The 14,894-nt window shown below is 46.2% G+C and overlaps 1 pseudogene; it reads left to right on the top strand.

Moving 5' to 3' along the window:
- Positions 1–2,214: 2,214 nt before the first annotated feature.
- Positions 2,215–3,721, top strand: LOC146005051 (large subunit ribosomal RNA; annotated as a pseudogene).
- The last annotated feature ends 11,173 nt before the right edge of the window (positions 3,722–14,894 follow it).

Genomic DNA, 14,894 nt, shown 5'->3' on the forward strand with positions numbered 1-14,894 from the left:
GTTTCTATCTTCTAACTTTTTAACTATCATTTAAACTTTAAACCCTAAAACATATAATCAAAACTCCCAAATGTAAATTATTATACCTCATAGCAGCATCAATTTGTATGTGGAGAATTTTAATCACTTTATTATTGTTAACCCCTAAATAAACTTATTGTTAATTGAATTATATATATATATATTTTTTTTTCTCTCTCTCTTTTTTTTTTAAAATAAATCCTAATTTTAATTTAATTATTTAACCCCATGTATTTAAGGCTAAAGTGTATTCATTTTGGTCTAGTTTATTTTCTTTGGTTTTATTACTAGTTAAATGTTCAAGGTCAAACTTAATTCTAAATGCAACGAGCTAGTAAATTACATATAATCTGTGTAGCTTTCATCTCTACCTGGTAGGGAGCTGGGAACAGTCGCCGGGGACAGGAACACCTAGCCTCTGGGGTGAGCAATTCCCTACATAGTCCTCAACTAGTAAAAGGTCTTCAACCATTGCGGTCGGTCCCTGGCGGCTTGTCCTAGATCCAATTCCATTTTACTTAGATTCCGGTACTTCGGAATCCGATACTAAGCCGACGCAAACAATGTAATTAATGAGAAACAATTTTAAAAAAAAAATAATAATAATAATAATAAAGTAAAAAAAAAATAAAATAAAAAACAAAATAAACATGAAACCAATTCTAGAATTGTACATTAGTTTAAAAAAAACAAAATACACTGGCTTTGTATTGTATTTTCAATTGTTAATTTATAGTCTTCAATATATTAAATGGTGAAATGCTCTTTGTTTTTTGTATTGTCTTATATATGTTTTATGTATGTATTTAATGTAAATTTTTCAACAAATAAAGAGGTAGTACAACAATATCGGGGGAACCGTAAAACGATCAACTGCCGTCCCAGTTTATATCAGAGGCACTGGGACAAGCGCATACCCCTGAATGTATGCGGGTGGAGGTTAGGATACATTCGGGGGTCCCCCCAATATTGTTTGTCCCTGTCTACCGGAGGCGCCAAGGAGAAGCGAAAGGGAAAGAACGAAAACTCGAAGAGTAAGTCCTACCCCCGAGCAGGAAGAAGGGACCGAAGAGATAGAGGCACCGCCAACAGCTGCAAGAAGAAGATTTTTTGTGGTATCAACCGGAAGACAGGAGGCCGCAGCAAGAAGAAGAATTCGTCCAGTTCGAATGCCGGGGGAGAGACATAAAGAGTATTTAGCAAGAGTGGCGGCCGCCAGGATGAATGAATAAATAAATAGATTTATGACGTGCTGGAACTCCAGCACAAGTGATAGCGGCATTCCGATATCATATTCCAAATTGCCGAAATTTAAACCGTAAAATATAAATAATTTAAATAATTTAGATGCTAAAATTATTTAATATTCAAATAATCAAAATATTCATCATGTAGTGGAAATAATAACCATATCTGTTAATAACAAATACTACAAAGTAGCTTGGTATCATAGAATATAATTTGTCCTTGTCTTACTAATAAAAGCTGTTATTAAATAATTATTAATAGTAAATATCTCTTATCTCTTCGTATTGATTTTTTGTATCATTATTATAGCATATTAACTTAGAGATCAGAGTGTAGTCATTTTGATCAAATTATCCAACATTTCCTTACATATTATGTAATTATCGTGAAGTCTGAGACTGAAGAAACTGGAGTAACCTTGGAGGTGCGGGACAAACCGACAGGGATGGGAAGACCCAGCCTCTGGGGTGAGCAATCTCCCAAACGTTTAAAATACCAAAGGTCCTCAACCAATTGCGATCTTGTCCCTGGCGGTTTCGTCCTGTAACAAGGACCAATTATTTCATAGATCTCATAGATCCCGGGAATCCGGAATCCGGATCTCAGAAAATGCTCTGATGTCTGTAAGGGAAATTAGATTATGTGTATCAATTAAATGGAGTTATATATATGTGTTTGTTGGCTTTATGTTAAGTGTTATATTTTATATTATGTTACGTCTATATATGTATTGTACTCAAGAGGAATTAAATAAAGGTAATGTGCAACAATAATGGGCGAACCGTAATACGAGCAACTGCCGTCCCAGTTTATCTCAGAGGCACTGGGACATTGCGCATACCCTCGAATGTATGCGGGTGGAGGTTTGGATACATTCGGGGGTTCCCCCATTATTGTCCCATTATTGTCCCTGTCTACTAAAAACTATACAAACAAATTTTCAGTAAAATATTAAGCAGGTAACAAATAAATTTTTCTGCTGTGTATTGTATCTTGAGGTATTAGACTAATTTTGTATCAATATATGCTTTATGTTAGTTAATTATTGTATGTAATCATATATATATATATGTTTGTATGTTTATTATGTATGTAACAACAACTTAACAATAAAGGTATGGCACAACAATATAGGGGGAACCGTAATACGAAAAACTGCCGTCCCAGTTTATATCAGAGGCACTGGGACATAGCGCATGCCCTCGAAAGTATGCGGGTGGAGGTTTGGATACTTTCGGGGGTTCCCCCCATATTGTCTGTCCCTACCTACTGTCTAGCGAAACCACAGCCAAGGGAACGGGCTTGGAGAATGTCAGCGGGGAAAGAAGACCCTGTTGAGCTTGACTCTAGTCTGCCGCTGTCGGGAGACGTGACGAGGTGTAGCATAAGTGGGAGGGCTCCTTCGGGTGCCCGCCGGTGAAATACCACTACTCTCACGGTTTCCCGACTCACCCGGTTGGGCGGGACGCGGGCGTCGGGGCTCCGGCCTCGTCGCACGCCGTTCACGAACCAAGGCCCCACCGGCCGGCCGTGCCTCGCGTGCGGACCGGCCAAGGGGCCGACCCGATCCGGGGACAACGGCAGGCGGGGAGTTCGTCTGGGGCGGAACATCTGTCAAAGGATAACGCAGGTGTCCTAAGGGCGGCTCACCGAGGCCAGAAACCTCGGGTAGAGCGAAAGGGCAAAAGCCGCCCTGATCCGCACCCTCAGTACGGGTGGGACCCGGGAAACCGGGGCCTATCGATCCTCCCCGTCCGAAGGATCTTCGGCGGGAGGTGACAGAAAAGTTACCACAGGGATAACTGGCTCGTGGCCGCCAAGCGTTCATAGCGACGCGGCTTTTTGATCCTTCGATGTCGGCTCTTCTTACCGTGGGGACGCAGCGCTCCCCGAGCGTATGATTGTTCACCAACCAACAAGGAACGTGAGCTGGGTTTAGACCGTCGCGAGACAGGTTAGTTTCGTCCTCCTGGCGTTCGGAACGCGGCCAAGGTAATCCCGGTCGGTACGAGAGGAACACCAGGTTCGGACCAATGGTACCGCGCCGGTTCGATCGAACCTTGGTGCGAAGCTACGTCCGACGGCTGAAGCCTGAACGCCTCTAAGGCCGAAGCCGTGCCCGGAGCTGCGTGACCGTGGGTCCCTGCACTCTGAAAGGCAGAACCACCAACGCTGGACCCCTTCGCCGGGGACCGGTAAGGCGGGGAGCCACCAACCACCTCCTCTAGGGGGGGTGAGGCTCCCCGCGAGTAGTGCCATCGAGACTCCGCCCACTTGCCCCACTGACCGAGGTCTTTGGGATTCTAGATGGGGATTCAAGGGGTAATCAAGCACTCGGAAGTTGGGACCCTGAACCACTCGTAGACGACTTGAGTATCTGGCGGGGCGTCGTGAGCGGTGAAGCCTCCGTACGGTGGCGACCCGTTGAAAGGCAGCCCTCGCTTGCAGGTTCGTGCTGTCGGCTGCACGGCACCTGAAAATCAATCCCATTCTCTTTCAGGAGGTCCCTCCGGGGACCTCCGCCGGGAGTCCAGACCCCAGTTTCGACCGGGGGAGGACACCCAAAACCGGCAGCCGGCACCTTAACTGGTGCTGCGGACCGGGGCTTCCAGCAGGTGGCGGATAGCTGGACTTGGGGTTTATCACCCAGCCGACCAAAAGACTGACAACCCAGGTTAACCTGGGAGTGCAGAAAGGCATGGAGAATGTCAGCGGCGGGGAAGGAAGTCCCTGTTGAGCTTGACTCTAGCCTGCCGCTGTCGGGAGACGTGACGAGGTGTAGCATAAGTGGGAGGGCTCCTTCGGGTGCCCGCCGGTGAAATACCACGAAGTAGGTGACAGGCACTTGGAAATGTGCATTCATGAATGAATGCAATGCGTGAGTCTGCCACCTTGGAACCTGATGTTGAGCCTTTCTATGACGGTATCTATATAATAGAAACTTGGGGAGGCGACATACTGCCCGGTTCCTGCCAGGAGCACATCACCGGCGCGGGGGAGCGAAGAGAGCTCTCCCTTCTCCGGCTCGGCGGTCCCAACGTTTGGTTGGAGATCGGCGAGCATTCGGAGGCGCTTCGGTTGGTCGGCTTGGTGCTGTCCATTCCTCGGATGTGACTCTACACGGCGGTGGACACTTAGGAAGGCCTTCTGGGCCTTCCCATGGGGGTCACCCTTACCAATAAGGGCGATCCCCAATCCATCGGCCGGCATGCGGCCGATGGGGCTTCCGGCATGTGGCGTATAGCCGGACTTGTGGTTTGTGGGGAACAGATTGCGTTGTACCTATAACCCAGCCGCCCAAATGCTTTAGATTCTAGTCGGCCTTCGAGGACGGGACCTATATAATAGGAGCTTGAGTTGGCCAAATTCAAGTATGTGCCAAATGAGGGTCCAACTTTGGTAGGGTGACGGTGGAAGTAAGCGTTCCTCACTATTCCGTGCCGCCGAGGGGCCCTTGGTAGGTGGTACGATGTATGCTGTAGGTGGCCCAAAAATCCTCGCCTTCTTTGCGAAAGGCCACTCGCGGAGAGGTTTGGTTCTGTCATCCCTATCGTCGTTGGAACCAGATTTGAGCACTTGCTGAAATTGAGAGAATCCGCACTCTCGCAAGAAAGACCGATGCCTGCCAAGCATCTTAAAAGAATGCAGTTGGCCGACCAAGGTGAGCCACTGCAAGCAAGGTTTGAGCACTTGCTGAAAGCGAGAAAATCCGCACTCTCGCAGGAAAGATCGATGCCTGCCAAGCATCTTAAACGAATGCAGTTGGCCGACCAAGGTGAGCCACTGCAAGCAAGATGGGTACTTGCTAAGAACAGATCCGCGCGGAGTTCGTGATGTCGGTTTCACGGCACCCGGCGGTTTCTGTCCGTCTCTTTAAGCATGCCCCCTCGGGGGCATGCGCCGGGAGTCCAGACCCCGGCCGGTTTCGGCCGGCCGGGGGAGGACTCCCAAACCGGCGGCCGGCACGCATGTATCGGTCGCCGGGGCTTCCAGCATGTGGCGGATAGCTGGACTTGGGGTTTTTGGGTCCGTATACGGCACGGGACCCTACAACCCAGCCGACCAAAAGACTGACAACCCAGGTTAACCTGGGAGTGCAGAAAGGCATGGAGAATGTCAGCGGCGGCGAAGGAAGTCCCTGTTGAGCTTGACTCTAGCCTGCCGCTGTCGGGAGACGTGACGAGGTGTAGCATAAGTGAGGGCTCCTTCGGGTGCCCGCCGGTGAAATACCACCGATCCCGACGGTCCGCTCTTGCTGTAGAGCACTGGAAATTGGCGTTGATGGTGCTTGGCGGAGGTAGGAGAATGCGGATGATTCTGCAATGAATAGCAATCGGTGCAGGGTAGCCGAGTGCTGGGCTGAAGAGAGTGTCGTCTTCAAGACATACACTTGCGGAGCTTGAGACTCTAGTCGGCACGTGTGTGCCTGCCTCCTTGAATCGAGCCTTCGAGGACGGGACCTATATAATAGGAGCTTGAGTTGGCTGTATTCAAGTATGCCCTGGAACTCGTCGGCAATCTTCCGTAGCTCACCGCCTTCACATCGAGCTGACGCCAGTGACGTGGAGAGTCACATCCGAGTAATGCTCAGCACCGACGCGGGGGAAAATTATTCTCCCGCAGTTACCAGCTTACTTGGTGCTAAGATGGGTACTTGCTAAGAACAGATCCGCGCGGAGATCGTGATGTCGGTTTCACGGCACCCGGCGGTTTCTGTCTGTCTCTTTAAGGATGCCCCCTCAGGGCATTCGCCGGGAGTCCAGACCCCGGCCGGTTTCGGCCGGCTGGGGGAGGACTCCCAAACCGGCGGCCGGCACGCAAGTGTCGGTCGCCGGGGCTTCCAGCATGTGGCGGATAGCTGGACTTGGGGTTTTCAGGGTGACTTGGTTGCCCGACGACCTAGCCGACCAAAAGACATGTATCCCAGTTTAGCTCGCTGTAGAGCACTGGAAATTGACCGGCACTTGTAAATGTGCCGGCAGATAGAGGTGTCTTGTGCAGTTAGGTTGAGCTTAACTGTAGAGCACCGGACCAAAAGCACGTTAATAATGATTGAAATTGACCGGCACTTGTGCCGGCCAGCATTCAACCGTATATCGGTTGATTGAGCTTAAGACTCTAGTCGCATTTAATGAAAGTGCATGAATGAATGCAATGTTTGGTTAACGCTCACACCTCCTGTGTTGATGGTGCTTCGCAGAGTCGCAAACCCATACGAATGCTGTGCGGGGAGAAGTTTGTGGAGAAGGTTTATTCACCCAGCACCTTTACTTTTAACGGTAATGTGTGGAGCAAAACCCGTATAGAAAGTCAAGCTGGGAAGAAAACAGAGAAGCAGATTTGTGTGCCTTTGCCACATTGCGGTGCTTGTAGATGTTTGTTGGGAAGATCCATTCTCCCAGAATTTTTGCCTTTGACTGTAATCTCTGGAGCAAAAGCCGAATGGAAAGTCAAGCTGGGAAGCTTCATTCTCCCAGATCTTTTACCTTTGACTGTAATCTCTGGAGCAAAAGCCGAATAGAAAGTCAAGCTGGGAAGCTTTATTCTCCCAGAACTTTTAACTTTGACTGTAATCACTGGAGCAAAAGCCGAACAGAAAGTCAAGCTGGGAAGAAAACTGAGGAGGATGATATTGTGTCAATGCCACATTGCCTTGCTTGTACAAGTTTCTTGGGAAGCTTTATTGTCCCAGAATTTTTTTTGCCTTTGACGGCAATCTCTGGAGCAAAAGCCGAATAGAAAGTCAAGCTGGGAAGAAAACTGAGGAGAATGATATTGTGTCAATGCCACATTATGTTGCTTGTACAAGTTTCTTGGGAAGCTTTATTGTCCCAGAATTTTTGCCTTTAACGGCAATCTCTGGAGCAAAAGCCGAATAGAAAGTCAAGCTGGGAAGCTTCATTCTCCCAGATCTTTTACCTTTGACTGTAATCTCTGGAGCAAAAGCAAACGCTTGGAGAATGTCAGCGGCGGGGAAAGAAGGCCCTGTTGAGCTTTACTCTAGCCTGCCGCTGTCGGGAGACGTCACGAGGTGTAGCATAAGTGAGGGCTCCTTCGGGTGCCCGCCGGTGAAATACCACAAAGTAAGTGACAGGCACTTGGAAATATGCATTCATGAATGAATGCAATGCGTGAGTCTGCCACCTTGGAACCTGATGTTGAGCCTTTCTATGACGGTATCTATATAATAGCCGAATAGAATTTCAAGCTGGGAAGAAAACAGAGGTGGATGATATTGTGTCACTGCCACATTGCGTTGCTTGTACAAGTTTCTTGGGAAGGTTTATTCTCCCAGATTATTTTTTGCCTTTAACGGCAATCTCTGGAGCAAAAGCCGAATATATTGTAAAGCTGGGAAGAAAACAGAGGAGGATGATAATGTGTCATTGCCACATTATTTTGCTTGTACAAGTTTCTTGGGAAGCTTTATTCTCCCAGATTATTTTTTGCCTTTAACGGCAATCTCTGGAGCAAAAGCCGAATAGATTGTAAAGCTGGGAAGAAAACAGAGGAGGATGATATTGTGTCACTGCCACATTGCGTTGCTTGTACAAGTTTCTTGGGAAGCTTTATTCTCCCAGATTATTTTTTCCCTTTAACGGCAATCTCTGGAGCAAAAGCCGAATAGAAAGTCAAGCTGGGAAGCTTCATTCACCCAGAACTTTTACCTTTAACGGTAATCTATGGAGCAAAAGCCGAACAGAAAGCCAAGCTGGGAAGAAAACATAGGAGGATGATATTGTGTCACTGCCACATTATGTTGCTTGTACAAGTTTCTTCGGGAGCTCTATTCTCCCAGATTATTTTCTGCCTTTAACGGCAATCTCTGGAGCAAAAGCCGAATAGATTGTAAAGCTGGGAAGAAAACAGAGGAGGATGATAATGTGTCACTGCCACATTGCCTTGCTTGTACAAGTTTCTTGGGAAGCTTTATTGTCCCAGAATTTTTTTTGCCTTTGACGGCAATCTCTGGAGCAAAAGCCGAATAGAAAGTCAAGCTGGGAAGAAAACTGAGGAGGATGATATTGTGTCAATGCCACATTATGTTGCTTGTACAAGTTTCTTGGGAAGCTTTATTGTCCCAGAATTTTTGCCTTTAACGGTAATCTCTGGAGCAAAAGCCGAATAGAAAGTCAAGCTGGGAGGAAAACTGAGGAGGATGATATTGTGTCAATGCCACATTATTTTGCTTGTACAAGTTTCTTGGGAAGCTTTATTGTCCCAGAATTTTTGCCTTTAACGGCAATCTCTGGAGCAAAAGCCGAATAGAAAGTCAAGCTGGGAAGCTTCATTCTCCCAGATCTTTTACCTTTGACTGTAATCTCTGGAGCAAAAGCAAACGCTTGGAGAATGTCAGCGGCGGGGAAAGAAGGCCCTGTTGAGCTTTACTCTAGCCTGCCGCTGTCGGGAGACGTCACGAGGTGTAGCATAAGTGAGGGCTCCTTCGGGTGCCCGCCGGTGAAATACCACAAAGTAAGTGACAGGCACTTGGAAATATGCATTCATGAATGAATGCAATGCGTGAGTCTGCCACCTTGGAACCTGATGTTGAGCCTTTCTATGACGGTATCTATATAATAGCCGAATAGAATTTCAAGCTGGGAAGAAAACAGAGGTGGATGATATTGTGTCACTGCCACATTGCGTTGCTTGTACAAGTTTCTTGGGAAGGTTTATTCTCCCAGATTATTTTTTGCCTTTAACGGCAATCTCTGGAGCAAAAGCCGAATATATTGTAAAGCTGGGAAGAAAACAGAGGAGGATGATAATGTGTCATTGCCACATTATTTTGCTTGTACAAGTTTCTTGGGAAGCTTTATTCTCCCAGATTATTTTTTGCCTTTAACGGCAATCTCTGGAGCAAAAGCCGAATAGATTGTAAAGCTGGGAAGAAAACAGAGGAGGATGATATTGTGTCACTGCCACATTGCGTTGCTTGTACAAGTTTCTTGGGAAGCTTTATTCTCCCAGATTATTTTTTCCCTTTAACGGCAATCTCTGGAGCAAAAGCCGAATAGAAAGTCAAGCTGGGAAGCTTCATTCACCCAGAACTTTTACCTTTAACGGTAATCTATGGAGCAAAAGCCGAATAGAATTTCAAGCTGGGAAGAAAACAGAGGTGGATGATATTGTGTCACTGCCACATTGCGTTGCTTGTACAAGTTTCTTGGGAAGGTTTATTCTCCCAGATTATTTTTTGCCTTTAACGGCAATCTCTGGAGCAAAAGCCGAATATATTGTAAAGCTGGGAAGAAAACAGAGGAGGATGATAATGTGTCATTGCCACATTATTTTGCTTGTACAAGTTTCTTGGGAAGCTCTATTCTCCCAGATTATTTTCTGCCTTTAACGGCAATCTCTGGAGCAAAAGCCGAATAGATTGTAAAGCTGGGAAGAAAACAGAGGAGGATGATAATGTGTCACTGCCACATTATGTTGCTTGTACAAGTTTCTTGGGAAGCTTTATTGTCCCAGAATTTTTGTCTTTAACGGCAATCTCTGGAGCAAAATCCGAACAGAAAGCCAAGCTGGGAAGAAAACAGAGGAGGATGATATTGTGTCACTGCCACATTGCGTTGCTTGTACAAGTTTCTTGGGAAGCTTTATTCTCCCAGATTATTTTTTGCCTTTAACGGCAATCTCTGGAGCAAATCCCGCATAGAAAGTAAAGCTTGGAAGAAAACAGAGTGTGTGCGTGTCATTGCCACATTGCGGTGCTTGTACAATTTGAACGTCATTTCTTCTTGCTGTGCTCTCGCTTTCGCCAATAAAGTTTAGGTTTTTTTATTATTATTATTATTTGTTGCAAGTTTTACACTACATCGATCAGTAATTTTTCCAAGGTGCATAGTTAGCCTTTTTAAGCTGAAAGCAAACTTTATCACTGTAATTTTTTGCGAAGGAAACACGTTTATTTCTGACAGCATCCGAACGAGCACACTTGGGATTTTTGCTTCCAAAAAATTACTCTAGCCTTTGCGCTTAACTTCCCTTGCTTTAATTATTGTAGTATAATGTTGCATCTTCCATCCTATCGAATTTTGAAACATTCCCGCCAAAAGTGACTTTTCAATTCAAACTTGAAAACCGTTCAAATTCAGTATTTACACTGAATTTCAAATGGAGAATCAAACATGGTCACCCATGGTCTTTCGCTACATTTTTGGGTTAAAGAAACCGTTTATAGGGTGTTTGCTGCACAGATGGCTGGGAAGTGGACTTTCGACACTCGATGGTGGGAGAAACCGGTCTTGCACGCTTCTCAGATACCTGCTTTGGGAGTCCAGCTACATTTCTCCCCCACCCCCTCCCTTCTTCTTCGGCCGGTCGGTCGCGTAAATCCGATTGACTGACCAATAATTTACCTCGTAATTTAAATTCGAACTGGAAATCTTCCTTGGCCAACCGTTTCTTATTCCCTTCATTGCATTGCTTGTCTTGGAGCTGAAAGGAAGCGAATCCAAAATCTCAAGATGGATTTCAGGTGAGTGTGTGGATTTTAAAATGCGCTATTTGTTGTGTTATTTTGTGCCACGCGCATAACGATGTCTTTTCATTAAACGAATACCTTTCTTCTCCAACAGTAACGATCCTATGCTGCCGAATTATGCAACGCCAGTCGAAGGAGGCCTTACCGACGAAGATATTAAATTCCTGGACTCCATTTCCGGCGAATTGGTGCAACTTGAACTTGACAAGAGGGAGTTACGAATCTCGGAACCCGAGAACATGTCTGTGGAGCAACTGGAAAGATCCTTGAAGATCGTAGAGGAGTTAATAGTAAGTTGAGTACGGTAACAGAGACGATGTTTCACGTGTATTTTCGTGTGTGCAATCTTTTAAAATGATGTTGCCGTTTCTACAGCTATTTTGTTTTCATTCTTGTCTTTGCAGCGACAAGAAACACAGCAGTTCCCACCGCAACAACATATAGAGGAGGTGATGCCCGAACGACAACAACAACTTGAGGCTCCGGCTCCCCCACCTCTACCCGCACTGAAAGAGAAGAGGAACAACATAAGGCGCAAGGTGAGTAATTCGTTGAAATTCAAATGTTCCCTCTCTGCCTGTATTTAATTGTAAATCGATAAATCTATGCGTGTCAGTGTTAAACTCATGCCTTCGTCTTCCCTCTTTGTGTTTTTCAGAAGATCTGCCCAGAGTGCGGGGAGGAGTCTGCTACAGTTCCGCGACACCTGCGGAGGAGGCACTCTTACTCGAGGAAGATGATGGAGATGTACTTTGCCTCCTCCGAGGGGAAGAGAAGAATCAAGAATGATGGCCGCCGCCTCAGGTGTAGGATGGAGGGCTGCCAGGGGACTGTTGTGAAGATGGGGCAGCATCTTGTGCAACAGCACGGGATGGTGAAGGGGACGAGGCAATATAAGGATCTGATGGCCCTTTCCAGAGGCTGGGTTCGGGCATCGTAGGAGACGACGGATTATTTTATAAATATGTTTAACTTCTTGGTTTCTTTGTTTTTGTTATTATTTTGATCAATATTTTTTGAATAATTTCTGTAATTCAAAATATGTTATGCGTTTTTTTTCTATTGATATTTTTATAAAATTTGGTATTTAACATAATTATTTTGATTGTTTTTATTTAAGAAATAAAAGTATATTTCCGTTTTAAAAACTGTACGTGAGGAATTTCATTTAAACCATTTTTGCTTCTTGTTTTTGTAATGAACATTTTGGTTTTGTTAAAGGTTAAATAAATGAAATACATATAACAGTGATGATATAACCGTGGTTGATGATGATCGAATTGATGTCTTTAGTCCACTTTATGCACAGAAAGGCTAATCAGGACTGGACCTACAGTTTAAAGTGGGATCCTATATAAGCACAGTTTCCATTGAGGCACAAATGCTGTAGCGTCCTTGCGACTCCATCGAAGCACAAATCATGTAGCGTGCTCTGGGAGCACAGTGAACATGGAAACACAAAGCCTACGTTCAAGCGTGCTTATCCTCAGTTGACGTCTCTGCAACCTCTTGAAGAGGTCTCTCTTCTATAGCTGGAGCAAGACTGTGAGCGGTCACGGTGGAACTTGATCTGGCACCTCCCCTGGATGGTGAGTTTAACGTTCGTTTTAAGTGAAGGTAGTGATTCAACATTCTGCATTGGTTTAGACACGTTTACGGCATTTTATCCGAATATTTGTTCTCATTCAAAATATCAACTTTCTGCATTGTTTTAAAGCACTTTCGCATCTGCCTTTCGTCATTCCGCAACACCTGGGGTTTTCTGATTGACAGCTTTATCTGGGTACACTTGTAATCCTCTTACCTGTATGTGCTCTTTATGTTTCACGGTTGGTTGGTTCCCGGCTACCTGAGGTGGCCGGCCACCTGGGGTTTTCTGATTGACAGCTTTATCTGGGTACACTTGTAATCCTCTTACCTGTATGTGCTCTTTATGTTTCATTGTGAATGAAAATGGTAATTAAGATGTAAAGTAAAATTTTGCTTTCTTTTGTCTCCAGGAAAGCAAGCGTGCACGCAACAGGAAGGTGTGCCCGGCATGCGGAATTTCCATGATGGACGTCCCGAGGCATCTCCGAAACAAACACGGATGGAGCCGCGAGAAGTCTTCTGCATTCCGTTACTTGCCAAGCTCTTTGAGGAAATGCATTCAAAAGAGACGTTTGAAAGTATGCCCGATTTCCGGCTGCCCTGCTAAGGTGAGGAGGTTGGACCAGCATGCGGTGGTGGTTCACGGATACGACAGGAGTTCCAAGGACTACAGAGGTCTGCTTGCAGAGGAGCGGAGAAGGAGAGTCGACGCAAGCTCGTGCCGAGAGGATGAAGATGGTGCTGGTGGAGAATATGAAGAGGATGTAGTGGATGCAAGATCTGTGATATCGGAACGATTGTATGCAGATTTTCGGTCGTGGCTTGGGACGCTGGATGGCGGGCTCGTAAGGGAACGTCGGATAGTGGATCAACATGCATTTCAGGCAAAGTCGGCGATTGACTTTGCTTGCTTGGAACATCTGAACGAGTTAGCTTCGGCTCGAGGGATCTCCAAGACTAGAGCTTTTTTCGAAGACAGCCTGGCCGACCGAAGACCGGGAACTTGCCTCTCCTACCTCGGTTCTCTGTCGAACCTTGTGAAATTTGCGCTGCAGCGGAAATTGGTTTCTTCCGAGCAAGCTGGATGCTGTCTGGGTCACTACCAGAAGTGGGCAAAGTCGTTCCGAGTTCTGGAGAAGAAGAGGCGATCCGAGGTAATGGAAATAGAACAGAAAAATGCCGTAACCCCCGAAAATGTGTCAAAGTTTGAAAATGGGCCGGTATCCCGGCGCTTCGAGGAGATTCTGCGGAAGGTAACTTCGGACGAAAGCTTCACGCCATCAAGAGCTGATCGCACCACTGTCCGCAACTACTTGTTGTTGCAGATTCTACTCTCCACCGCGCAAAGGCCGTCAGCAATAGTAAACATGACACTGAAGGAATTACAGGAGACTTCCTGCTTGCAGGTACAGGTGGAGGAAGGGAAACGTGATGTGCACGTCATTAGAGTTCATGATCACAAGACGGCGGCACACTGTGGACCAGCTAACATTTGCGTCACCCAAAAAGTGTACGGCCATTTGAAGACCTACGTTGAAAACATTAGACCCGGCTGTTTCCCCGATCACGACTTTGTCTTCGTTACCGACGGAGGGAAGAGGATGTCGGTTTCCCAATTTTCACACTGCATACAGAGTATATGGGCCCAGGCTGGGTGCAACACCAAGATTACCTCCAGGGTTATGAGAAAGACGGCTGTTTCTCTTGTACACTCCCAAGCGCCGAACGAAAGGAGCGATCTGGCAGGTTTGATGAGCCATTCGCTCACCACGGCTGAGAACACTTACAAGTTTTACACGCGTCCCTACCAGAGTGCTTTAACATCGGTAACCCTTCAAAACATGCTGAGGAAACCAACCAGAGCACCACACTCGGATGCAATAAGAAATGAGGACATTCAGCCTTTGTGAAATTGACACGTGTATGTTTCAGTTTGGGTTGTGGCGCAGTGTAATTTGAAATATGTTTGAACAAATGTATAATTATCTCTCATCTATAGTATAATTTGAAATAAGGCTAGATCGATCGTTTAAGTATGATGCAATCACCTAAAGCTGTTCGCGTTGCTATGTAGCACAAGTCACGGTCTCCAGAGTACACCCTGATCTTTGCGACTCCCTGTTTGACTTTTGGCATCCCTTAACTTCGCTTATAAAAGGAAGCGTGTCATCTTCTCTCTGTTGCATTTGGGGTTTGTGCTACTTTCCGCACAGTTCTTTGAGCTTCATGGAGGAACATAAAGACCAATGCACCTCGGTGAGCAGCGATGCTGTTGCACCCATCGACAAATTTGAGGGAGAAGGTGGATTCTTGCGAGTCCTGCCTCACCAGGCAGAGGAAGTTGGCCGCATCGAGTTGGAAGGCCTGAAGCCGGGGGAGACCGAAAGCGTTCAAACTCTAACCACTCTCCCAGAGTTGCAGGAAACGGAGTCAAACTCGCTAGTTCCAAAGGATGTCGCCTTTACGATGGGGCTCTTGCGAGCGTACAGAAGGATCAAGGAAAAGGCCATGGTAATTTTTTACTTTCATTCTCTGTGCGTGTATT

Source organism: Lepisma saccharinum, chromosome 22 (genome assembly GCF_977018435.1).
Source record: "Lepisma saccharinum chromosome 22, izLepSacc3.1, whole genome shotgun sequence".
NCBI classification, from domain to species: domain Eukaryota; kingdom Metazoa; phylum Arthropoda; class Insecta; order Zygentoma; family Lepismatidae; genus Lepisma; species Lepisma saccharinum.